Consider the following 24953-nt stretch of genomic DNA (forward strand, 5'->3'; position numbering starts at 1 on the left):
TTCTGGGAAAGGTAAGAAATCAGCTGGGGACACATGGTCCGTATATGAGGAGTTGTCAGAAACATTTCTGCAGGTTATTGAGAATCCAAATGAAGTGGAAATTTAAGAGTTAAAAGTAATAGAACGATATGTTATGCTTTTGTATGATCGGTCTAGTACAGCTAATATGGTGAATGAGTTAAGAAAACAGTGAATCACGTAGAAGACAAGAACAATTGACAATATTCCTCCAACACGAGATACACTTCTTCATTGAACATACGAAACGTACAGCTTATCAAGGTAGTGTTATTTACGGCAATTGTTTAGTTGCAAATCCAAGTATGCCATCACCAGAAAAACTTGATGGTACTTGGGTACCATTCTGGTCTGTGCTTGCTGAAGCTTCAATGTCATGCCAAGAGCTCATCCACTGTGGCTGTAAGAAAGTATGTCGAGAAGCATGTAAATTATTGAAAGCAGCATTAAAATGCACAGCATTATGCAACTGCTCACCGGACTGTGAAAGAGAAACTGATTGAGACTGCTTTCTTTTGATTTTCCTGCATTTGTATCATATTTTAATTTTAATCTGTTGCTATGTTAAATAGTTACTTGTGAGTTTTTTTTATTTCTTATCTCATTTCTAAAAAAGAAATACTCTTTGCACTGATTCAATACTGCATATGTTTTGGTTTTTTTTCCATTTCAGGAAAATTGTGAAATTTTCTAAGGTCATTACCTGCAACTATGAAAAAAAATAAGAACTCGTCAAAGACGCCATTTTGAGTTGTATCGGTCATTTTTATTTCATAGTTAATGTCACCTGTTACATTAAATAATAATATGTTTGTATATACGTGCTTGTATTGAAATAAATACTCAATTTTTTTTAAATCTTTTTATACCATATTTAAAAACAAACGTCAAATTTTGACATGTTAAACGGCGCCATTTTGAATATTGCCGCCATTTTGAAAATATTATCTATGCAACCAGGTATTAATGATACATTGTAGGCCTTTGTCGATATCAAATGATCAGTTTCACGGATTAAGTAATTTTCTATCACACAATGATGGTGTATACATACGAATACTGTCAAACTTAGACATTTTGACGCGCCATTTTGAATTTGGACGCCATTTTGATGATTTCTGTATTATAAGGTTTAAAAAACTAATAATTGACATATCTTAATTGTATTTCCTTAAGTTTGTGACATCTTCCGAACTCATTAAAATTGGTAGACTTCGTCAAGTTAATTATGTTATACTTATGTCGGCCATTTTGAATTTGGCGGCCATATTGGATTTTTTTTTCGTGGATCTATATCTGAATTTTGTCTATACCCTTTAATCTTTCACTATGCCAAGTTTCATGCTTTTACCATAAAGTGATTAATTATTCTGATATCCGCTTGACTAATTATAGCATACCGTTGAAAAACGAACCAGAACTTACCCTGTCACAGAAATATGTAACTTAACGCTGTCACAGAAATGTGTAACTTAACGCTGTCACAGAACTACGTAACTTTACGCTGTCACAGAAATATGTAATTTTACGCTGTCATAGAAATATGTAACTTTACGCTGTCACTGAAATGTGTAATTTTACGCGGTAACAGAAATATGTAACTTTACGGTGTCACAGAAATGTGTAACTTTCTGCTGTCACAGAAATATGTAACTTTACGATGTCACAGAAATGTGTAACTTTACGCTGCCGCAGAAATATGTTACTTTATGCTGTCACAGAACTCAAAAACCTTGTCTAAGAAATATGTAGGTGCACCATGTCACAAACATATGTAGCTACTCTGTAAAAAATATGTCACAAAAATATATATGTAACTACAAACGCTTATCATAACACAATATTACAACATTATGAAACTTGTGATGGCTGCCATGTAACAAAAATATATAACTTACCTTGATGACAACTGTCTGCACGTTATCCACTAGTCCGATGCCCCAGACTAGTAAAATCTTATTCAGATTAAGTATTTCAAAAAATTGTTACACATAAGCAAAATGTCGGAATATTGGTCTGGGGACTAGTAGTTGGAAAATATTTTGGGACAGACTGTGACCACATCACATTTTCTTTCTCATTTTTTCAATTGAAAACATTTGTCAGAATCTCGATTCTAGTGTCAAGCTATCCAGCAATTATCATCCTTTTTTTTTTTTTTTTTGCTTTTAAAATGTTGTATTTTATCAGAATATGAACACATGACAAAGTTAAATAATAATTATATGGACTTTCTTTCTAACAATGATCATTCACAATACATCAATCATTTCTCATAAACACTTTCGCTTTCTCTATTTCATCATTCAGATATCAGATTTATACCACTGATATCATTACACAACTATCAGACTCATTCTTCAATACATTATTGCAAATGAAAGATTTAAATATATTTAAGGTGAAATTACAATGTTTTGTAACTCTGGAAATCTTTTATCAGATATTTGCTTCTTGAATTTTATTTTCAAATGTTGAAATTTTCTGAATTTGATGATATAAAATGAATTTTGAAAGAGGATAGAGGTGTTTTCATATAAAGGAATAGCTGCAAATAATAATTATAGCAGTAATGCCCAAGACTTAGCTCAAAGTAAATAGTTACTCATAACACCTAAGATAAATATGTGAACATTTAAACACAAATGTCACCTATGTCAAAGAAAATACCGCTTAAAATCAGCATTTTCCCTCTACGTTCATAAAATAGGTGCATCCTTTGATGTTATATTGATGCCATAACATTGAAAAGTTGACTAAATCATACATTTTTTTCATTTTATACATTTACACATTTTAAAACTTCATTTTCTTGGGGCTAATATAAGCCTTATGTTGAGGCCAAATCATCACCATTTTACCATAAAATGTTTATTTTTATTTAAAATATCACAACTATAAAATTATTCATCTACAAAGCCTTCAAATGCTTTCTTTTTAACATAATCTGCATGCTTAGTGTCTCCATGAGATTTTTCAAAGTCTAAATATTTCTTGAAGAAGAATTTCATTTTCTTGGCCGACAACTTCATGTGTATAACTCTGTCCAGTAAATGTCTTACAGCTTCTATATCATCAGTTTTAATGACCATATCTACATACACTGACCACAGATCTGTACGTTTGGGATAATTACTAAGAATGTTCTCAAACATTGTTTTTCCTCTCTCAGGTTCTCCATGCTTAAACTCCATCTGTGCAAACTTGGCTATTATTTCTACATGATTGTCCTTGCTGAGACTTTTCAGACTTCTTGGCAGGATTTTTCTGGCAGATTCAAAATTTCCATTTTTAAAGTGGAACAATCCAAACCCAATCCAAGGTTCTTTTTTGTATGAGAATTTCCTACACATTATATTGTAAGTGCTTTCTGCATCCTGGAACTTCCCTGCCTTGAAGTATATATTGATGAGATGTTGATAGACAGTTAAAGGTTCATTCTGTTGTAATGCTCTCTCTAAAACATTAGCCAGTTCTTCTGGTGTACCATATATGTTCTCTAAATTCAGGAATGCTACCCAAACATTCAATTTTTCTTGTTCTTCTCTAAAAGAGATGGTTTTAAGAGCTCTTTCTGCCACAGCTCTTGCTTTCTCTATCTCAGCTGTTTCTAAGTGGAATGCCATATACCTCAGCCAGACCATAGAACTATTAGGAGATTGAAGAGCAAGTCGATCAAAGTCATCTGCTGCTCCTGGAGTTATGTCCCCTACTAACTGATGCTGCTCAAACTGAAACAAATTCTTTTCTTCTTCTTTCTGGTCTTTCTGTGTGGGATTTTTCTGTTTGTCTGATTCAACCTGAGAGTTTTCATCCTCCTCCTCGTCATCATCACTATCAGATTGTGTAGATCTGGTAATCACAGGAGATGTGTATTCCTTATCCCAGCACCATCCACTCTTTACTTGAACACATGGTCGATGATTGTGCTGTGAAGAATAATTATCTTTAATTCCACTGTCAGAGTCACCTGTTCCTTTTAATTTCTTAGAATTAGGTTTTTCTGAGTCTGAAAGTGTTCTTTTACGGTCTAATTTTTTCACTTTAGTCTTTAGCATTTTATTATTTTGAGCCGTGTTTTCTTCTAAAGAATCTCTTCTTTTCCTTTTGAATTTGCCTGGTTTTGGTTCTTCAACACCAGTGTCACTTTTCTTATTAATAAGTGAAAGTTCTACTTTCGGAGATTTACTTAAAACTTTGACTGTAACAGCCTTGCCGACTGGTATTGTTGTGAGATCTTGTACACTATGATCTGATACATGTGACTTAGAGACTGTTCCTGATACTCTTCCCTGATTGGCTAAACTGACCAGCAGCTGTGCTTTTGTACTCTGTACTACATAACCTCGTAATATTTGTCCTTTCTTTACAAAACTTCGTACTGGGTCTACTATCTTTTTAGTTTTTACTTTCCTGGACTTCCTATAGGACAAGTTGTATTGATCATCTTTCCCAGTATCTATAACAGTACAGTCTATGTATTGTCCCACATAGAAGTCTGAGGTCGGATCATCTTTGTACTCATCATATATCTCTATCAGTTCTACAACACCTTTAATACCACCAGGAAGATGTACAAGTAATCCTGTCTCATCCTTATTGGAGGTTATCACACATTTATGTACACTTCCACTTGTCAAACTTTTTGAGGCATTCTCTATCAATGTCAGTACTAAAGCACCATCCTTCATTACACCAATTACAGTAGCATTGTAACCTTGACCTTTTATAAAGTGTTTTGTTGGATTTTGAAGCACCTTTAGATCTCTTGACAAATCATTTAACCCTATCCTTCCTCTTATCTTTGGTGTAACTTGAAACCATACATGATCTTTCTCACATTTGGTAACTAATCCTATCACTTTGTCTTTTTCCTGGAACTTGCGATCTAAATCTGAATCTAAGGTTGCCTTTTCCAGTTTGCTGGGTTTTATCGTAAATTCTGGCAAGGAAAGAGTCTTTGGAGATGACTGGTCTTTCTTTTGTATCCATTCTCTAAATCCCACCACTCTGGCTTTAACCTCTTGTTGAAGTTTATATTTACCAGGTGATAGAACCATTGTTCCATTTTCAATATTATCAACCATTTCTGTGAGATGAATTCTACCATGTACTGAGTTATATACCACATTTAACTGGAAATCAAGTATATCCTTCACACTAACATTAGCAATGTCTCCAACCTGTAATTCCTCACATTCACTTTGACTTTTATGTCTCTCATGAGATTCAAAACAACACAATATATGCTCATCCATAATTCTTTTGACAATCATGGGGAAAACTTGGCCTACATTGTATTTAAAGACTTGTAAAACATCATTCATATGCCTTCTAGATGGAAGATACACCACAGTACCAGCTTCTTTCCCCTGTAATACTGCCATCATACAATCTTTCTTGATCAGAGTAATCTCCCCTTTAACATGCTGACCAGCATCAATCTTGTGTATTGATTTCTGTTTACTGTTGACAGTTTTTATTATATGTTTATTAACGGCCACTTCCACACATTTGTTTTCAGGATCAATAAACAGAACAACACATTTTAATTTACTTCCTTCTTCATAACTCCCATCATCCATGTGTTCTTTTGTACAGATGCCTTTCATCCCATTGGTCACATGACCTAGTAAACCATCTTCAGAACAATCTTCTACAATGAAATCTGTCACCTGTCCTACTTTCACACCTCTCAGCTTGTTTTTCTTTCCTTTGTTTTCTACAACTTTATTCCAAGCACTATCTATTTCTTGTAGATATGAACTTAGCAGGTCTATTCCAATATCTATGTTACCATGGTAACAATCTTGTATTCTCAAACTGACAATAAAGCGATTTTTCTCATTGTCCACTTCTGTTACCATGGCAATGACAGGTTGCCCTTGGTGATATATTGTATTTAAATCTTCCACTTTGGATCCTGAAGCAAATTTATTTGGAGATAGTCCTACTAATTGACCTGCAAACTGCACAAACACTCCATAGGACATTATATTACGGATGGTACCCGGTATCATCATGCCTATCTTTATCTGATCAATGGATGTAACAGCCACATGTTCTTTACCATACTCTATCATAGACTTCCTGGCTAGTTTTCATTATAAAACTTATGTACGATATACTATTTTTCTGAAGTAAATTCTTTAATTTGTTCATATTAAGATGAAGTTTACATTATTCTAATTGTTTCCTTCCAGGAAGCAGTTCCCCGACATATTTTCCGTATGCAAAGTGACCTCCGTGTGACCCATCTCGTAAAAATCCGGTGATCGCAATACGTATGGATGTCCTTAAAATAAACTATTATCTGATTGTACATGTTAAACACGTTCTCAATATCCATGCTTTTTTGGTTGATTGTTGACAAACAGGTGACAATCGTTAAACTTCGGCTTCAAAACACGAACTTTAATTACCTGCTATATTTTCACAACACTGACCGATTGAGAAAAAAAATGACGATTATACGAAATTTATGCGAAAAAAAAAATTGATAAAATCGTGCACAGAAGACTTAGTTTTTTTATGTTTGTATGCATTGGTTCAAGAATTGGAATAACATTATTTTTCAACGGTCACTTGTTTATTATGACTTTAAATAGAATTACAGAATCAAAAAAGTCTGAGCTCACGTTTGCCAGCATGCTTACTACGTCTTGTGTTCCAGTTTTGTAAGATCCATAATTCATTGCAATTTAATACAACATTTTTTGGTAAGGGCTGTTTGACTGATACTCGAGGACGGATAATTACATTGTTTTCGATTATTTGTTTTTTTTTTTCTGTTCTCTTCCAATAAATTTTAGATATATGCTCCAAAATAGATGATAGATAGGCAATTTTTTTATATTTTGTTGGACAGTTGTGCTTATCAATTTCTTTTCTCTCTTAAATCTATTTTTACAATTTACTACTGGTACATCAATTAGATTGCAGTACCGGTACCACATATCTACTAAACCAAATACATGTATAAATCAAATATACCCACATGTTATGTCATCCTATCTACTATTCATTATCTTAGATATCAAAAGTTTTACAAAGAAAGTTAAAAAAAAAAATCCCCCCTCTGTTTGGTTTTAAACAGATATTAGTTAAAATATTGATATTCAGGAATGTATCATTTGTGCAGTACAGTAGTACAGTGACAGATTCGGGCGGGGGTATTGTTGTCATACATATGTCGTTGATCCAGGCAAATCATTTATTTTGTCAAAATCATGATACAGAAGGAAATTTCCATATGCACGATCAGAATTTTCAGTACAGAAAATATTTTTTACTGAATAGAGAAAAATGGAACCTCTTCCCCTATTATACTCCCCTTTTCATGACCCTAATAAATGGGATAGTTTTGTTTGTTTTATTAAACTGTTTTTGTTTTCAAAAATAATATTTGTACAAGGTGTTGTTAATAACTGTAATGGACATTAAATATAAATGCCATGCCTTCTCACACGACGTCGTACTGTTATTTTCTCTTCCTGTGCACTGAATATGATATTAAACTCATTATGCAGAGCAATTTTTATGACTACTTGTATAATTGTTAAATCGTATTAAACATGTTAAATTCTGTATCAGATTTATATTATTATTAAAGTTACATGTATCTTGAATATTGAAAACGGATTCAAATTATTTACTGGCTTTCATATTGATTTAAAAATATTTGGTCTGTCGTTTTTTTTGTTTTTTTTCCCCATTGTAGATGTGAGAAAAAAGCAGCTCTGTTTCTCTTAAAATTGTCACATGGTGTCGTATGTCGTCTGAATACATAATGTATGTTATTGATCCGTAATAATTATATATTTAAAATGTTTATTTGGCACGCCATACCCGATAAAAGTGCGGACGTGAAAGAAAGCACTCTTCACGTAAACGTCAACGAAGATTGCATTTTATCTTTTGAAAAAATACAAAATATAGATCTAAATAAAGAAATATATAAAAATATATAAACATATTTATAAGAAGCTACGGGTAAATAACTCAAGTATTTCAAGATCTTTCTCTTATAATATCTATTAAGTTCTATATTTCTTACAATAAAACAAATTATTTGCCGACTTTATATTCTGTGACTTTTTGTCAGGACTATGGTTACAGATGCTTACTAAATGCTACTTGTCATCTTATCTATCATAGATTCTTTTTATGTTTTACATTATTTCTTAAGAGACAAAACTGCGTTTTAGAGAAGTTTTGTATACGATTTAGTTTTCAAACAACTATTTTACCACTTACATCACTGAGAAAAAAATACTCAGCTGAGAAAAAAAATTCTCAGCTGAGAATATTCTCAACGTTGAGAATATTTTTTTATGGCGGATAAAAAAGGTTTCATTCTTAGCTGAGTAAAATAATTCATTCTGAGAATATTTTTTTACTCAGCAAAAAAAAGTTTTATGGCGCCGGGGCCGGGTGCTTTATGGGTAGGAAAGCTTGTTTTGATGATGGTAGTTTGACATCCAGACCTGTCTCTGTTTTCCCAGTCACCCCACACTTCATAATCTGTCCAATTTTCATACCATCTTCACTCTCGTCCTCTTTGGTTCCAAATGAAGATTTAGCACCAACATTAAAAGACAGAATAATTTTCTTCTTTTCTTCATTCCAAGATAAAACCTTTGCTTTGACAACCTGACCTTTAAAGAAAACTTTCTCTGGGAATTCTATGTTTTCAGTGCTCAGCTGTTTCCTTGGAACCCAACCCTTAATTTCATTAAAGAAAGCCACCAGAACTCCTTTATTGGTAATCTTTGCTATGTATCCTTCTACATCCATCCCTGATTTAAGCTGATCAAAATCTGTCAGAATTGGTAACTTGGTATTCAGTAACATTTTCTTGTTGGTTAAAATTACATTTCTCTTCTTTTCATCTACTTTTAAAACTCTACACTTGAGCTGTTTCCCTTCGTGGAACTCTTTAACATCTCTGGTTTTGAAGGTTGAATTAGCCAGATGAAGATTTGGTATATAGCCATGAATGTTCTGAGATAATTTTACCCCAATTCCTTTCTCCACACAGGTCTCTACTGTACACTCAACAATATCTCCTGGTTTGATATCCTGTAGTGACATATACTTCTGATCTAATATACTTTGTTTCAAGGTAATAGTAACTAATTGGTCTATGTAGTGAAAATCCATTACTCTACACCTGTGTTCAGATCCTTGTTTGAACATACTGCGGATATCAGCTATTTTACCATCACTCTTCTTTAACCCACAGGTTGCTTTGATGTCTCCAGGCAGTTTAAACAGAACATGATAGCTTCCTGGATGTGTGACCTCAGCATTCTCTACTATCTGACATACAGTCAGCTGACCAAACTGACCAATCACAGGCACACCTTTATATTCCACTAGGTGGGGTAGATTTGACAGCACAGCAGCTTTTGTTGTTGGGTGGATATACAGAACACATGCTTTAATCTGCTTATTTTTGAGAGCTTTGTCTGGATTTTCTGTCAGATGTGATCTGTGAATAGTACCACCATACTGTAGAAACTTCACAGTAACACCATCACCGGTCAACTGGTCTACTGTAGCATTAACTTTCATTCCAGGGATAAAACTTCTAAATGGAATATCCTTTGCAACAGCCTCATTTGATGATAGTTTGTTAGGGTCTATGGTGACTGTGACAGTTCTTGATTCTCCACTTAACATATCCAGTTTATCCTTTCCTGTTTCTACTTTACATATTATAGATTGTCCAACCATCAAGGGATATCCATCATTATGCAGCTGTATGAATCGTTCAGCATCCTTATTCTTTAGAAAAGCTTTGTTGTTCTTTACTCCCAGGTCCACTACATATCCATGATCTTCCTGACTGGCCATACTACCATACAAAACAAGTCCATCTCTGATATGTGAAGGTTCAAACTCCTGATTAACAGCTTTAGGATTGATGGTCAGTTTAATTGCAGTTTTTCCTTTCGTGTTCTTTCCTATAGATACCACTTTACTTGGTATTATAGTTCCGATCTTGAATATTTCATGTAAGGTGTGAACATCTGAATCTTCCATGTCGTCCTCTGTACCACTCTGACTAGCTAGTTGTTTAAGTTGGTCATGGTAGGCATCTGATATGTTGGTAATAGGTACTACACCAGACAGACCACCAGGCAAGCTTAGTATAACTTCATAATCATGTACTTCCTTCACACAAACCCAGTACTAACATGTCGGTAGATAATATCTTGGTAGAAAGCTGCTGAATCTGGCCTGTGTTATACTGGTTAGACTTTGGATTCAACACTTTCTGCTTTTTGGTTTTCTTTTCTTTTCTGTTCCCTTCTTTTCATTTCTCTTCTTTCTTTTCTGTCCTTTCTCAATTTTGGTATCATCTTCTGCAGTATGAAATAAATCTTTATCGTCTTTTCTATTCTTTGTTTCATGACTTTGTTTCTTTGCCACTCCACCTCTAGGAAAATTCACTTCCATTTTTCTTTATAGCAAAATCCAGTTAGTATTTTAGTTTTTTTTTAAATCTCTAATTTAGCTGAAACATCTTTCCACACGAGTTCTCTGTGGGCAGCGCCATTTTGGGACAGACTGTGACCACATCACATTTTCTTTCTCATTTTTTCAATTGAAAACATTTGTCAGAATCTCGATTCTAGTGTCAAGCTATCCAGCAATTATCATCCTGCAATTCTCTTAATAAAAATTTATCCAGCAAATCGTCAAATAAGGTTTGGAAAACTACTTGAGCGACAATTTAATTTTTTTCAAAATCTTGGTTTTTGCATTTTTTTGTTCGAAAAAAGTGTTATATAAAAACTGAAAGATTTTTATATCCCATTAAAAAATTCTGACTTTGATTTAAAGATTTCTAACTCACAATTACGGTTTTGAAACTAGTTCTTCATGGCTAGGTATTATAGACTGCTTAAATATATAGCTTTTAAATAGTACTACAACGGGATAGTATCGAATTTCTGGGATGAACATTCTCCAAGGCCGAAATTGTTTGCCCGAAACCTCGAAATAGGCCAAATTCTATAAAATACGCATTTGGGATACTCACTTTCCAACCTAGTGTCTCCGCCGTTCTTTGTGGCTATGCATTAAAGAATCTGCTTTGATAATAAGCTTTTGAATAGTAATACAACGGGATAGTAATTAATAGAATTTCGGGGGGTCAGTCTATTCAAAAGCCGACAAATTTCGTCCGAAGCATTGAACAATGCCATATTCTATGAAATACGCATTTGGGTGACCAACTTTTCAAGTCATTGTCTCGGCCGTTCTTTATGGCTAAGGATTATAACTTTATATAAAATACGCATTTGGGGTACCAACTTTCCAACTCATTGTCTCGGCCGTTCTTTATGGCTATGGATTATATCTTTATCTAAAATACGCATTGGGGGTACCAACTTTCCAACTCATTGTCTCGGCCGTTCTTTATGGCTAGGAATTATAACTTTATATAAAACACACAATGATGTACAAACTTTCCAACTCATTGTCTCGGCCGTTCTTTATGGCTAGGAATTATAACTTTATATAAAATACGCATTGGGGGTACCAACTTTCAAACTCATTGTCTCGGCCGTTCTATATGGCTAGGAATTATAACTTTATATAAAATACGCATTGGGGTACAAACTTTCCAACTCATTGTCTTGGCCGTTCTTTATGGCTAGGATTTATAACTTTATATAAAATACCCAATGGGGGTAGCAACTTTCCAACTCATTGTCTCGGCCGTTCTTTATGACTAGGAATTAGAACTTTATATAAAATACGCAATGGGGTACCAGCTTTCCAACTCATTGTCTCGTACGTTTTTTATGGCTAGGGATTATAACTTTATATGAAATACGCATTTGGGTTACCAACTTTCCAACTCAATGTCTCGGCAGTTCTTTATGGCTAGGGATTATAACTTTAGATAAAACACGCAATGGGGGTACCAACTTTCCAACTCATTGTCTCGGCCGTTTTTTATAGCTATGGATTATATCTTTATATAAAATACGCATTGGGGGTACCAATTTTCCAACTCATTGTCTCGGCCGTTTTTTATGGCTAGGAATTATAACTTTATATAAAATACGCAATGGGGTACCAACTTTCCAACTCATTGTCTCGGCCATTCTTTATGGCTATGGATTATAACTTTATATAAAATACGCATTTGGGGTACCAACTTTCCAACTCAATGTCTCGGCAGTTCTTTATGGCTAGGGATTATAACTTTATATAAAACACGCAATGGGGGTACCAACTTTCCATCTCATTGTCTCGTCCGTTCTTTATGGCTAGGAATTATAACTTTATATAAAATACGCTTTAGGGGTACCAACTTTCCAAATCATTGTCTCGGCCGTTCTTTATGGCTAGGGATTATAACTTTATATAAAATACGCAATGGGGTACCAACTTTTCAACTCACTGTCTCGGCCGTTCTTTATGGCTAGGAATTATAACTTTATATAAAATACGCAATGGGGGTACCAACTTTCCAACTCATTGTCTCGGCAATTCTTTATGGCTAGGGATTATAACTTTATATAAAATACGCAATGGGGGTACCAATTTTCACACTCATTGTCTCGGCTGTTCTTAATGGCTAGGGATTATAACTTTATATAAAATACGCAATGGGGTACCAACTTTACAAACTCATTTTCTCGGCCGTTCATTGTGGCTAGGGATTATAACTTTATATAAAGTACGCAATGGGGGCACCAACTTTCCAACTCATTGTCTTGGCCGTTCTTCATGGCTAGGGATTATAACTTTATATAAAATACGCAATTGGGGTACCAACTTTCAAACTCATTGTCTTGGCTGTTCTTTATGGCTAGGGATTATAACTTTATATGAAATACGCATTTGGGGTACTAACTTTCCAACTCAATGTCTCGGCCGTTCTTTATGCTTATGGATTATAACTTTATATAAAATACGCATTTGGGGTACCAACTTTCCAACTCATGGTCTCGGCCGTTCTTTATGGCTAGGGATTATAACTTTATATAAAATACCCAATGGGGGTAGCAACTTTCCAACTCATTGTCTCGGCCGTTCTTTATGGCTAGGGATTAGAACTTTATATAAAATACGCAATGGAGTACCAGCTTTCCAACTTATTGTCTCGGACGTTCTTTATGGCTAGGGATTATAACTTTATATGAAATACGCATTTTGGGTACCAACTTTCCAACTCAATGTCTCGGCAGTTCTTTATGGCTAGGGATTATAACTTTATATGAAATACGCATTTGGAGTACCAACTTTCCAACTCAATGTCTCGGCAGTTCTTGATGGCTAGGGATTATAACTTTATATAAAACACGCAATGGGGGTACCAACTTTCCAACTCATTGTCTCGGCCGTTTTTTATGGCTATGGATTATATCTTTATATAAAATACGCTTTGGGGGTACCAACTTTCCAACTCATTGTCTCGGCCGTTCTTTATGGCTAGGGATTATAACTTTATATAAAATACGCAATGGGGTACCAACTTTCCAACTCATTGTCTCGGCAATTCTTTATGGCTAGGGATTATAACTTTATATGAAATACGCATTTGGGGTACCAACTTTCCAACTCAATGTCTCTGCAGTTCTTGATGGCTAGGGATTATAACTTTATATAAAACACGCAATGGGGGTACCAACTTTCCAACTCAATGTCTCGGCCGTTCTTTATGGCTAGGGATTAGAACTTTATATAAAATACGCAATAGGGTACCAACTTTCCAACTCATTGTCTCGGACGTTCTTTATGGCTAGGGATTATAACTTTATATAAAGTACGCATTTGGGGTACCAACTTTCCAACTCAATGTCTCGGCAGTTCTTTATGGCTAGGGATTATAACTTTATATAAAACACGCAATGGGGGTACCAACTTTCCAACTCAATGTCTCGGCCGTTCTTCATGGCTAGGGATTATAACTTTATATAAAACACGCAATGGGGGTACCAACTTTCCAACTCATTGTCTCAGTCGGCCGTTCTTTATGGCTAGGGATTATAACTTTATATAAAATACGCAATGGAGTACCAGCTTTCCAACTTATTGTCTCGGACGTTCTTTATGGCTAGGGATTATAACTTTATATGAAATACGCATTTTGGGTACCAACTTTCCAACTCAATGTCTCGGCAGTTCTTTATGGCTAGGGATTATAACTTTATATGAAATACGCATTTGGAGTACCAACTTTCCAACTCAATGTCTCGGCAGTTCTTGATGGCTAGGGATTATAACTTTATATAAAACACGCAATGGGGGTACCAACTTTCCAACTCATTGTCTCGGCCGTTTTTTATGGCTATGGATTATATCTTTATATAAAATACGCTTTGGGGGTACCAACTTTCCAACTCATTGTCTCGGCCGTTCTTTATGGCTAGGGATTATAACTCTATATAAAATACGCAATGGGGTACCAACTTTCCAACTCATTGTCTCGGCCGTTCTTTATGGCTAGGGATTATAACTTTATATAAAATACGCAATGGGGTACCAACTTTCCAACTCATTGTCTCGGCCGTTCTTTATGGCTAGGAATTATAACTTTATATAAAATACGCAATAGGGGTACCAACTTTCCAACTCATTGTCTCGGCAATTCTTTATGGCTAGGGATTATAACTTTATATAAAATACGCAATGGGGGTACCAATTTTCCAACTCATTGTCTCGGCTGTTCTTAATGGCTAGGGATTATAACTTTATATAAAATACGCAATGGGGTACCAACTTTCCAACTCATTTTCTCGGCCGTTCATTGTGGCTAGGGATTATAACTTTATATAAAGTACGCAATGGGGGTACCAACTTTCCAACTCATTGTCTCGGCCGTTTTTCATGGATAGGGATTATAACTTTATATAAAATACGCAATTGGGGTACCAACTTTCAAACTCATTGTCTTGGCTGTTCTTTATGGCTAGGGATTATAACTTTATATGAAATACGCATTTGGGGTACTAACTTTCCAACTCAATGTCTCGGCCGTTCTTTATGGTTATGGATTATAACTTTATATAAAATACGTATTTGGGGTACTAACTTTCCAACTCAAGGTCTCGGCCGTTCTTTATGGCTAGGGATTATAACTTTATATAAAATACGCAATGGGGGTACCAACTTTCCAACTCATTGTCTCGGCCGTTCTTTATGGCTAGGAATTATAACTTTATATAAAATACCCAATGGGGGTAGCAACTTTCCAACTCATTGTCTCGGCCGTTCTTGATTGCTATGGATTAGAACTTTATATAAAATACGCAATGGGGTACCAGCTTTCCAACTTATTGTCTCGGACGTTCTTTATGGCTAGGGATTATAACTTTATATGAAATACGCATTTTGGGTACCAACTTTCCAACTCAATGTCTCGTCAGTTCTTTATGGCTAGGGATTATAACTTTATATGAAATACGCATTTGGGGTACCAACTTTCCAACTCAATGTCTCGGCAGTTCTTTATGGCTAGGGATTATAACTTTATATAAAACACGCAATTGGGGTACCAACTTTCAAACTCATTGTCTTGGCTGTTCTTTATGGCTAGGGATTATAACTTTATATGAAATACGCATTTGGGGTACTAACTTTCCAACTCAATGTCTCGGCCGTTCTTTATGGTTATGGATTATAACTTTATATAAAATACGCATTTGGGGTACCAACTTTCCAACTCATGGTCTCGGCCGTTCTTTATGGCTAGGGATTATAACTTTATATAAAATACCCAATGGGGGTAGCAACTTTCCAACTCATTGTCTCTGCCGTTCTTTATGGCTAGGGATTAGAACTTTATATAAAATACGCAATTGGGGTACCAGCTTTCCAACTTATTGTCTCGGACGTTCTTTATGGCTAGGGATTATAACTTTATATGAAATACGCATTTTGGGTACCAACTTTCCAACTCAATGTCTCGGCAGTTCTTTATGGCTAGGGATTATAACTTTATATGAAATACGCATTTGGAGTACCAACTTTCCAACTCAATGTCTCGGCAGTTCTTGATGGCTAGGGATTATAACTTTATATAAAACACGCAATGGGGGTACCAACTTTCCAACTCATTGTCTCGGCCGTTTTTTATGGCTATGGATTATATCTTTATATAAAATACGCAATGGGGTACCAACTTTCCAACTCATTGTCTCGGCCGTTCTTTATGGCTAGGAATTATAACTTTATATAAAATACGCAATGGGGGTACCAACTTTCCAACTCATTGTCTCGGCAATTCTTTATGGCTAGGGATTATAACTTTATATAAAATACGCAATGGGGGTACCAATTTTCCAACTCATTGTCTCGGCTGTTCTTAATGGCTAGGGATTATAACTTAAAATAAAATACGCAATGGGGTACCAACTTTCCATTTCATTTTCTCGGCCGTTCATTGTGGCTAGGGATTATAACTTTATATAAAGTACGCAATGGGGGTACCAACTTTCCAACTCATTGTCTTGGCCGTTCTTCATGGCTAAGGATTATAACTTTATATAAAATACGCAATTGGGTTACCAACTTTCAAACTCATTGTCTTGGCTGTTCTTTATGGCTAGGGATTATAACTTTATATGAAATACGCATTTGGGGTACTAACTTTCCAACTCAATGTCTCGGCCGTTCTTTATGGTTATGGATTATAACTTTATATAAAATACGCATTTGGGGTACTAACTTTCCAACTCATGGTCTCGGCCGTTCTTTGTGGCTAGGGATTATAACTTTATATAAAATACGCAATGGGGGTACCAACTTTCCAACTCATTGTCTCGGCTGTTCTTCATGGCTAGGAATTATAACTTTATATAAAACACGCAATGGGGGTACCAACTTTCCAATTCATTGTCTCGGCAGTTCTTTATGGCTAGGTATTATAACTTTATATAAAATACGCAATGGGGGTACCAATTTTCCAACTCATTGTCTCGGCTGTTCTTGATGGCTAGGGATTATAACTTTATATAAAATACGCAATGGGGTACCAACTGTCCAACTCATTGTCTCGGCCATTCTTAAATTGATGGCTAGGGATTATAACTTTATAAAATATACGCAATTGGGGTACCAACGTTCCAACTCATTGTCTCTGCTGTTCTTAATGGCGAGGGATTATAACTTTATATAAAATACGCAATGGGGTACCAAATACGCAATGGGGTACCAACTTTCCAACTCATTTTCTCGGCCGTTCTTTGTGGCTAGGGATTATAACTTTATATAAAGTACGCAATGGGGGTACCATCTTTCCAACTCATTGTCTCGGCCGTTCTTTATGGCTAGGGATTATAACTTTATATAAAATACGCAATGGGGGTAGCAACTTTCCAACTCATTGTCTCGGCCGTTCTTGATGGCTATGGATTATAACTTTATATAAAATACGCAATGGGGGTACCAACTTTCCAACTCATTGTCTCGGTCGTTCTTTATGGCTATGGATTATATCTTTATATAAAATACGCAATGGGGTACCAACTTTCCAACTCATTGTCTCGGCCGTTCTTTATGGCTAGGAATTATAACTTTATATAAAATACGCAATGGGGGTACCAACTTTCCAACTCATTGTCTCGGCAATTCTTTATGGCTAGGGATTATAACTTTATATAAAATACGCAATGGGGGTACCAATTTTCCAACTCATTGTCTCGGCTGTTCTTAATGGCTAGGGATTATAACTTAAAATAAAATACGCAATGGGGTACCAACTTTCCATTTCATTTTCTCGGCCGTTCATTGTGGCTAGGGATTATAACTTTATATAAAGTACGCAATGGGGGTACCAACTTTCCAACTCATTGTCTCGGCCGTTCTTTATGGCTAGGAATTATAACTTTATATAAAATACGCAATGGGGGTACCAACTTTCCAACTCATTGTCTCGGTCGTTCTTTATGGCTAGGGATTATAACTTTATATAAAATACGCATTGGGGGTACAAACTTTCCAACTCATTGTCTTGGCCGTTCTTTATGGCTAGGATTTATAACTTTAGATAAAATACCCAATGGGGGTAGCAACTTTCCAACTCATTGTCTCGGCCGTTCTTGATGGCTATGGATTATAACTTTATATAAAATACGCAATGGGGTACCAGCTTTCCAACTCAATGTCTCGGCAGTTCTTTATGGCTAGGGATTATAACTTTATATAAAACACGCAATGGGGGTACCAACTTTCCAACTCATTGTCTCGGCCGTTTTTTATGGCTATGGATTATATCTTTATATAAAATACGCATTGGGGGTACCAATTTTCCAACTCATTGTCTCGGCCGTTCTTTATGGCTAGGGATTAGAACTTTATATAAAATACGCAATGGGGTACCAGCTTTCCAACTTATTGTCTCGGACGTTCTTTATGGCTAGGGATTATAACTTTATATAAAATACGCAATGGGGTACCAACTTTCCAACTCAATGTCTCGGCAGTTCTTTATGGCAAGGGATTATAACTTTATATAAAACACGCAATAGGGGTACCAACTTTCCAACTCATTGTCTCGGCCGTTTTTTATGGCTATGGATTATATCTTTATATAAAAAACGCATTGGGGGTACCAATTTTCCAACTCATTGTCTCGGCCGTTCTTTATGGCTATTGATTATAACTTTATATAAAATACGCAATGGGGGTACCAACTTTCCAACTCATTGTCTCGGCCGTTCTATATGGCTAGGAATTATAACTTTATATAAAATACGCAATGGGGGTACCAACTTTCCAACTCATTGTCTCAGCTGTTCTTTATGGCTAGGAATTATAACTTTATATAAAACACGCAATGGGGGTACCAACTTTCCAACTCATTGTCTCGGCAGTTCTTTATGGCTAGGGATTATAACTTTATATAAAATACGCAATGGGGGTACCAATTTTCCAACTCATTGTCTCGGCTGTTCTTGATGGCTAGGGATTATAACTTTATATAAAATACGCAATGGGGTACCAACTTTCCAACTCATTGTCTCGGCTGTTCTTGATGGCTAGGGATTATAACTTTATATAAAATACGCAATGGGGTACCAATTTTCCAACTCATTGTCTCGGCTGTTCTTGATGGCTAGGGATTATAACTTTATATAAAATATGCAATGGGGTACCAATTTTCCAACTCATTGTCTCGGCCATTCTTAAATTTATGGCTAGGGATTATAACTTTATATAATATACGCAATTGGGGTACCAAAGTTCCAACTCATTGTCTCTGCTGTTCTTAATGGCTAGGGATTATAACTTTATATAAAATACGCAATGGGGTACCAACTTTCCAACTCATTTTCTCGGCCGTTCTTTGTGGCTAGGGATTATAACTTTATATAAAGTACGCAATGGGGGTACCAACTTTCCAACTCATTGTCTCTGCTGTTCTTTATGGCTAGGGATTATAACTTTATATAAAATACGCAATTGGGTACCAACTTTCCAACTCATTGGCTTGGCTGTTCTTTATTGCTAGGGATTATAACTTTATATAAAATACGCAATGGGGGTACCAACTTTCAAACTCATTGTCTTGGCTGTTCTTTATGGCTAGGGATTATAACTTAATATGAAATACGCATTTGGGGTACAAACTTTTCAACTCAATGTCTCGGCCGTTCTTCATGGGGGTACCAACTTTCCAACTCATTGTCTTGGCTGTTCTTTATGGTTATGGATTATAACTTTAGATAAAATACGTATTTGGGGTACAAACTTTTCAACTCAATGTCTCGGCCGTTCTTCATGGCTAGGGATTATAACTTTATATAAAATACGCAATGGGGGTACCAACTTTCAAACTCATTGTCTTGGCTGTTCTTTATGGCTATGGATTATAACTTTATATAAAATACGCAATGGGGGTACCAACTTTCCAACTCATTGTCTCGGCCGTTCTTGATGGCTAGGGATTATAACTTTATATAAAAAACGCAATGGGGGTACCAACTTTCCAACTCATTGTCTCGGCCGTTCTATATGGCTAGGAATTATAACTTTATATAAAGTACGCAATGGGGGTACCAACTTTCCAACTCATTGTCTCGGCAGTTCTGTATGGCTAGGGATTATAACTTTATATAAAATACGCAATGGGGAACCAATTTTCCAACTCATTGTCTCGGCTGTTCTTAATGGCTAGGAATTATAACTTTATATACAAGAGTGCACACGCTGAAATGTCTCGCCTTCTATACTAATCATTGATATTATGTTGATAGTCCTAAGTATAAAGCTTAGTTTTATTACAACTGTCTCATAAACTTAACATTAACCAAGATAACTAAACAAAGACCAATGAACCTTGAAAATGAGGTCAAGGTCAGATGAACCATGCCAGGCAGACATGTACAGCTAACAATGCTTCTATACAACATATATAGTTGACCCATTACTTATAGTTTAAGAAAAATAGACCAAAACACAAAAACTTAACACTGTGCAATGAACCGTGAAAATGAGGTCACCGTCAAATAAAACCTGCGCGACTGACATAAAGATCATAAAATATTTCGATACACCAAATATAGTTGACCTATGGCATACAGTATTAGATAAAAAGACCAAAACTCAAAAACTTAACTTTGACCACTGAACCATGAAAATGAGGTCAAGGTCAGATGACATCTGCCCGCTAGACACGAACACCTTACCATCATTCCATACAACAAATATAGTAGACCTATTGCGTATAGTATGAGAAAAACAGACCAAAACACAAAAATTTAACTATAACCACTGAACCATGAAAATGAGGTCAAGGTCAGATGACACCTGCCAGTTGGACATGTACACCTTACAGTCCTTCCATACACCGAATATACTAGCCCTATTGCTTATAGTATCTGAGATATGGACTTGACCACCAAAACTTAACCTTGATCACTGATCCATGAAATGAGGTCATGGTCAAGTGAAAACTTTCTGACAGACATGAGGACCTTGCAAGGTACGCACATACCAAATATAGTTATCCTATTACTTAAAATAAGAGAGAATTCAACATTACAAAAAATTTGAACTTTTTTTTCAAGTGGTCACTGAACCATGAAAATGAGGTCAAGGACATTGGACATGTGACTGACGGAAACTTCATAACATGAAGCATCTATATACAAAGTATGAAGCATCCAGGTCTTCCACCTTCTGAAATATAAAGCTTTTAAGAAGTGAGCTAACACCGCCGCCGCCGCCGCCGCCGCCGCCGGATCACTATCCCTATGTCGAGCTTTCTGCAACAAAAGTTGCAGGCTCGACAAAAATACGCAATGGGGGTACCAACTTTCCAACTCATTGTCTCGGCAGTTCTTTATGGCTAGGGATTATAACTTTATATAAAATACGCAATGGGGGTACCAATTTTCCAACTCATTGTCTCGGCTGTTCTTAATGGCTAGGGATTATAACTTTATATAAAATACGCAATGGGGTACCAACTTTCCAACTCATTTTCTCGGCTGTTCTTTATGGCTATGGATTATAACTTTATATAAAATACGCAATGGGGGTACCAACTTTCCAACTCATTGTCTCGGCCGTTCTTGATGGCTAGGGATTATAACTTTATATAAAAAACGCAATGGGGGTACCAACTTTCCAACTCATTGTCTCGGCCGTTCTATATGGCTAGGAATTATAACTTTATATAAAGTACGCAATGGGGGTACCAACTTTCCAACTCATTGTCTCGGCCGTTCTTCATGGCTAGGGATTATAACTTTATATAAAATACGCAATTGGGGTACCAACTTTCAAACTCATTGTCTTGGCCGTTCTTGATAGCTAGGGATTATAACTTTATATAAAACACGCAATGGGGGTACCAACTTTCCAACTCATTGTCTCGGCAGTTCTTTATGGCTAGGGATTATAACTTTATATAAAATACGCAATGGGGGTACCAACTTTCCAACTCATTGTCTCGGCCGTTCTTCATGGCTAGGGATTATAACTTTATATAAAATACGCAATTGGGGTACCAACTTGCAAACTCATTGTCTCGGCCGTTCTTCATGGCTAGGGATTATAACTTTATATAAAATACACAATGGGGTACCAACTTTCCAACTCATTGTCTCGGCTGTTCTTAAATTTATGGCTAGGGATTATAACTTTATATAATATACGCAATTGGGGTACCAACGTTCCAACTCATCGTCTCTGCTGTTCTTAATGGCTAGGGATTATAACTTTATATAAAATACGCAATGGGGTACCAACTTTCCAACTCATTTTCTCTGCCGTTCTTTGTGGCTAGGGATTTTAACTTTATATAAAGTACGCAATGGGGGTACCAACTTTCCAACTCATTGTCTCTGCTGTTCTTTATGGCTAGGGATTATAACTTTATAGAAAATACTCAATATTTTGGCCTCGAGCATCACTGAAGAGACATGGATTGTCGAAATACGCATCTGGTGCAGAAATATTGGTACCGTTTATGTTATTACTACCACTGGGTCGTTGCCTTTGCTGGTGGACCGATAGTCCCTGAAGGTATCACCAGCCCAGTAGCCAGTACTTCCGTACTGGAAGTTCTGACATGAAAATACGGATATTTTGTTGTTAAAATTTGCTGTTACAAAATTTTGGATATTATTATATATTAAGGAATGTATCTCCCTCATGCAAAGCTCTGATTCCTTGCCTAGCTTTGTTCATACTTTTTTTGTTCTATTTTTGGTTTATAGCTCTTCATGTTTTCAATAAGCTTTGGATTTTAAAATGTTTTGGTCTCGAGCATCACTGAAGAGACATTGATTGTCGAAATGCGCATCTGGTACAGAAATATTGGTACCGTTTATGTTATTACTACCTCATTAAAATTTGCTGTTACAAAATTTAGGAAATCATTTAAAATTAAGGAATGCATCTCCCGCATGCAAAGCTCTGATTCCTTGCCCAGCTTTGGTCAACATTTTTTGTTCTTTTTGGTTTATAGCTCTTCATTTTATTAATAAGCTTAGGATTTTCAAATATTTCGGCCTCGAGCATCACTGAAGAGACATTGATTGTTGAAATGCGCATCTGGTGCAGAAATATTGATACCGTATGTTATTCATCGCACAATATAAAAAAAAAGAATTTTGTTGAATTTTGAAATATGTCATGATCTGTTTGTAAATCAACCTTCCTAAATAATCTGGTAAGTTTGCCTTGCTGATTTCGACACCAGTCCATTTCATTCTTATGTATCGCTTCTCACCCTGGTGTTTCCACATGCAAAGCAACAAACGTAATTTCACCCAATTCACCCTAGTTGCTTGTTTTTCCGGTTAAGAAAAGGTTATAATCCTACTTGTATGACAAACAAACACTGTGTCTTTCTAGATTAGCAATCTATCCTACTGTTGTCTGCATTGGGTCGGTCGTACTTACTTGGGCTCGATTCCAACTGACGTGAAATAAATATTACAAAAGTGAAAGATACGTTTAAGATAATTTCAGATGTGAACACAAATTAATCATTTTGCCATTTCAAACTTAATTATATAAAGAAAACAACAAGAATACTTGAAAATAATTAAATTTATTTCAGCGACCATTGCATGCTGTTTGAGAATTTTTGATGCAACAAAATAAACGCTACGAATAGTTACACTGTTGTTACAAAAATGACTTAAAAAAATATGAGATGTCGAATTATTTTCGAACAAAAAAAACAACCCTAAAAAACCCACACCAAGACAAAAACATCATTCATGAATATATATATGTATATATAAACAAGTCTAAATTGAAAAATACGTTCAAACCTGAGACTACTATAACATGTTATAGTAGTCACAGGTTCAAACCTATGATTGCGTTGGATAAAAACTGCAATATATATATATTTAAGAAGTATCCGATGATCATGTCTGGACTTTAATCTACGTGCGATTCAAAATCAGTGAATAAAATAATGAGCACATACCACTCAACAACGTCGATCATCTGTATGACCTCCGCAGAAAAGCACAGAGAACACCTTATTGACATATTAGATCTGTACTCGACGCTGTTAACATTAACGGAACCTTATTTTCAGCACCAGATGCACATTTTGATAATTAATGTCTCTTCAGTAATTGTAAAATCCTCTACCTATATTTTGGCTTCATGAAGACACAATCACTTTATTTGTCGAAATGCGCATCCGGTACAGTAAAATTGGCATGAACGACAGCGGACGCCAAGTGATGGCAAAAGCTATATTTTCCTGTGGAAAAGAGAGCTAATCAAAGAGCTGATAGCTCTGAAGTGGAAGAAGGTGAATAAAAGGTAACTTGAATTACCATAAAAGCAGCCCCACTTACCCAGGCTGCTTTGTTCCATTATCGTTAAAATGTATTTTTTTTCTTCAAACAAGAAAAGGTCATAAGTACATGGATTTCCCATCCGTACAATCATTTTCTATGTTCAGTTGACTATGAAAATTAGGTAAAATCTTTAATTTGGCAGTAATTAAGAAGATCATATCAAGAGGAACACATGTGTACTAATTTCAAGTTCATTGGATTTCAACTTCATCAAAAACTACCTCGACCATAAACTTTATAACCAGAAGCAGGACGGACGGACAGACTAGAAAACATATTGCCCATAAATGGAGCATAAAAATAGTAAGACTTGTTACATACCTGCCAACTTTTGAAAGTTCCCATATCGGTTTTTACTGCACAACAATTTTAAAGGTTACAATTTTTAGCGACGTATTTTGCAAGATCTGGATTGTCTAGAAAAAGTATGATGAACTTACATGCCTTTTCCTTAAGTCTGTTTGCATGATTCTAGTTATATATTAAATCGGTAGAAAAAATATACATGAAGCTAGCAGACCAGGGTTTATTTTCCAGATTAAGAATATTAGATGCTTGTTGAAATTTCCAATTTTGAATTATGCACAAAGATGGACCTTTAACAGGTTGGGAACAACACTCCAAATGAGG

The 24953-nt window shown here is 35.7% G+C and overlaps 1 long non-coding RNA gene and 1 pseudogene across 1 annotated transcript in view; both read right to left on the reverse strand.

Moving 5' to 3' along the window:
* The window catches only part of LOC143083889 (uncharacterized), a 197658-nt gene that overhangs the window by 50883 nt on the left and 121822 nt on the right, over nucleotides 1–24953 (reverse strand). The gene's annotated exons all lie outside the window — the stretch shown is intronic.
* The window catches only part of LOC143084086 (protein RRP5 homolog), a 42744-nt pseudogene continuing 20712 nt past the window's right edge, over nucleotides 2922–24953 (reverse strand).

The sequence above is a fragment of the Mytilus galloprovincialis genome, chromosome 7, assembly GCF_965363235.1.
Source record: "Mytilus galloprovincialis chromosome 7, xbMytGall1.hap1.1, whole genome shotgun sequence".
Classification (NCBI taxonomy): domain Eukaryota; kingdom Metazoa; phylum Mollusca; class Bivalvia; order Mytilida; family Mytilidae; genus Mytilus; species Mytilus galloprovincialis.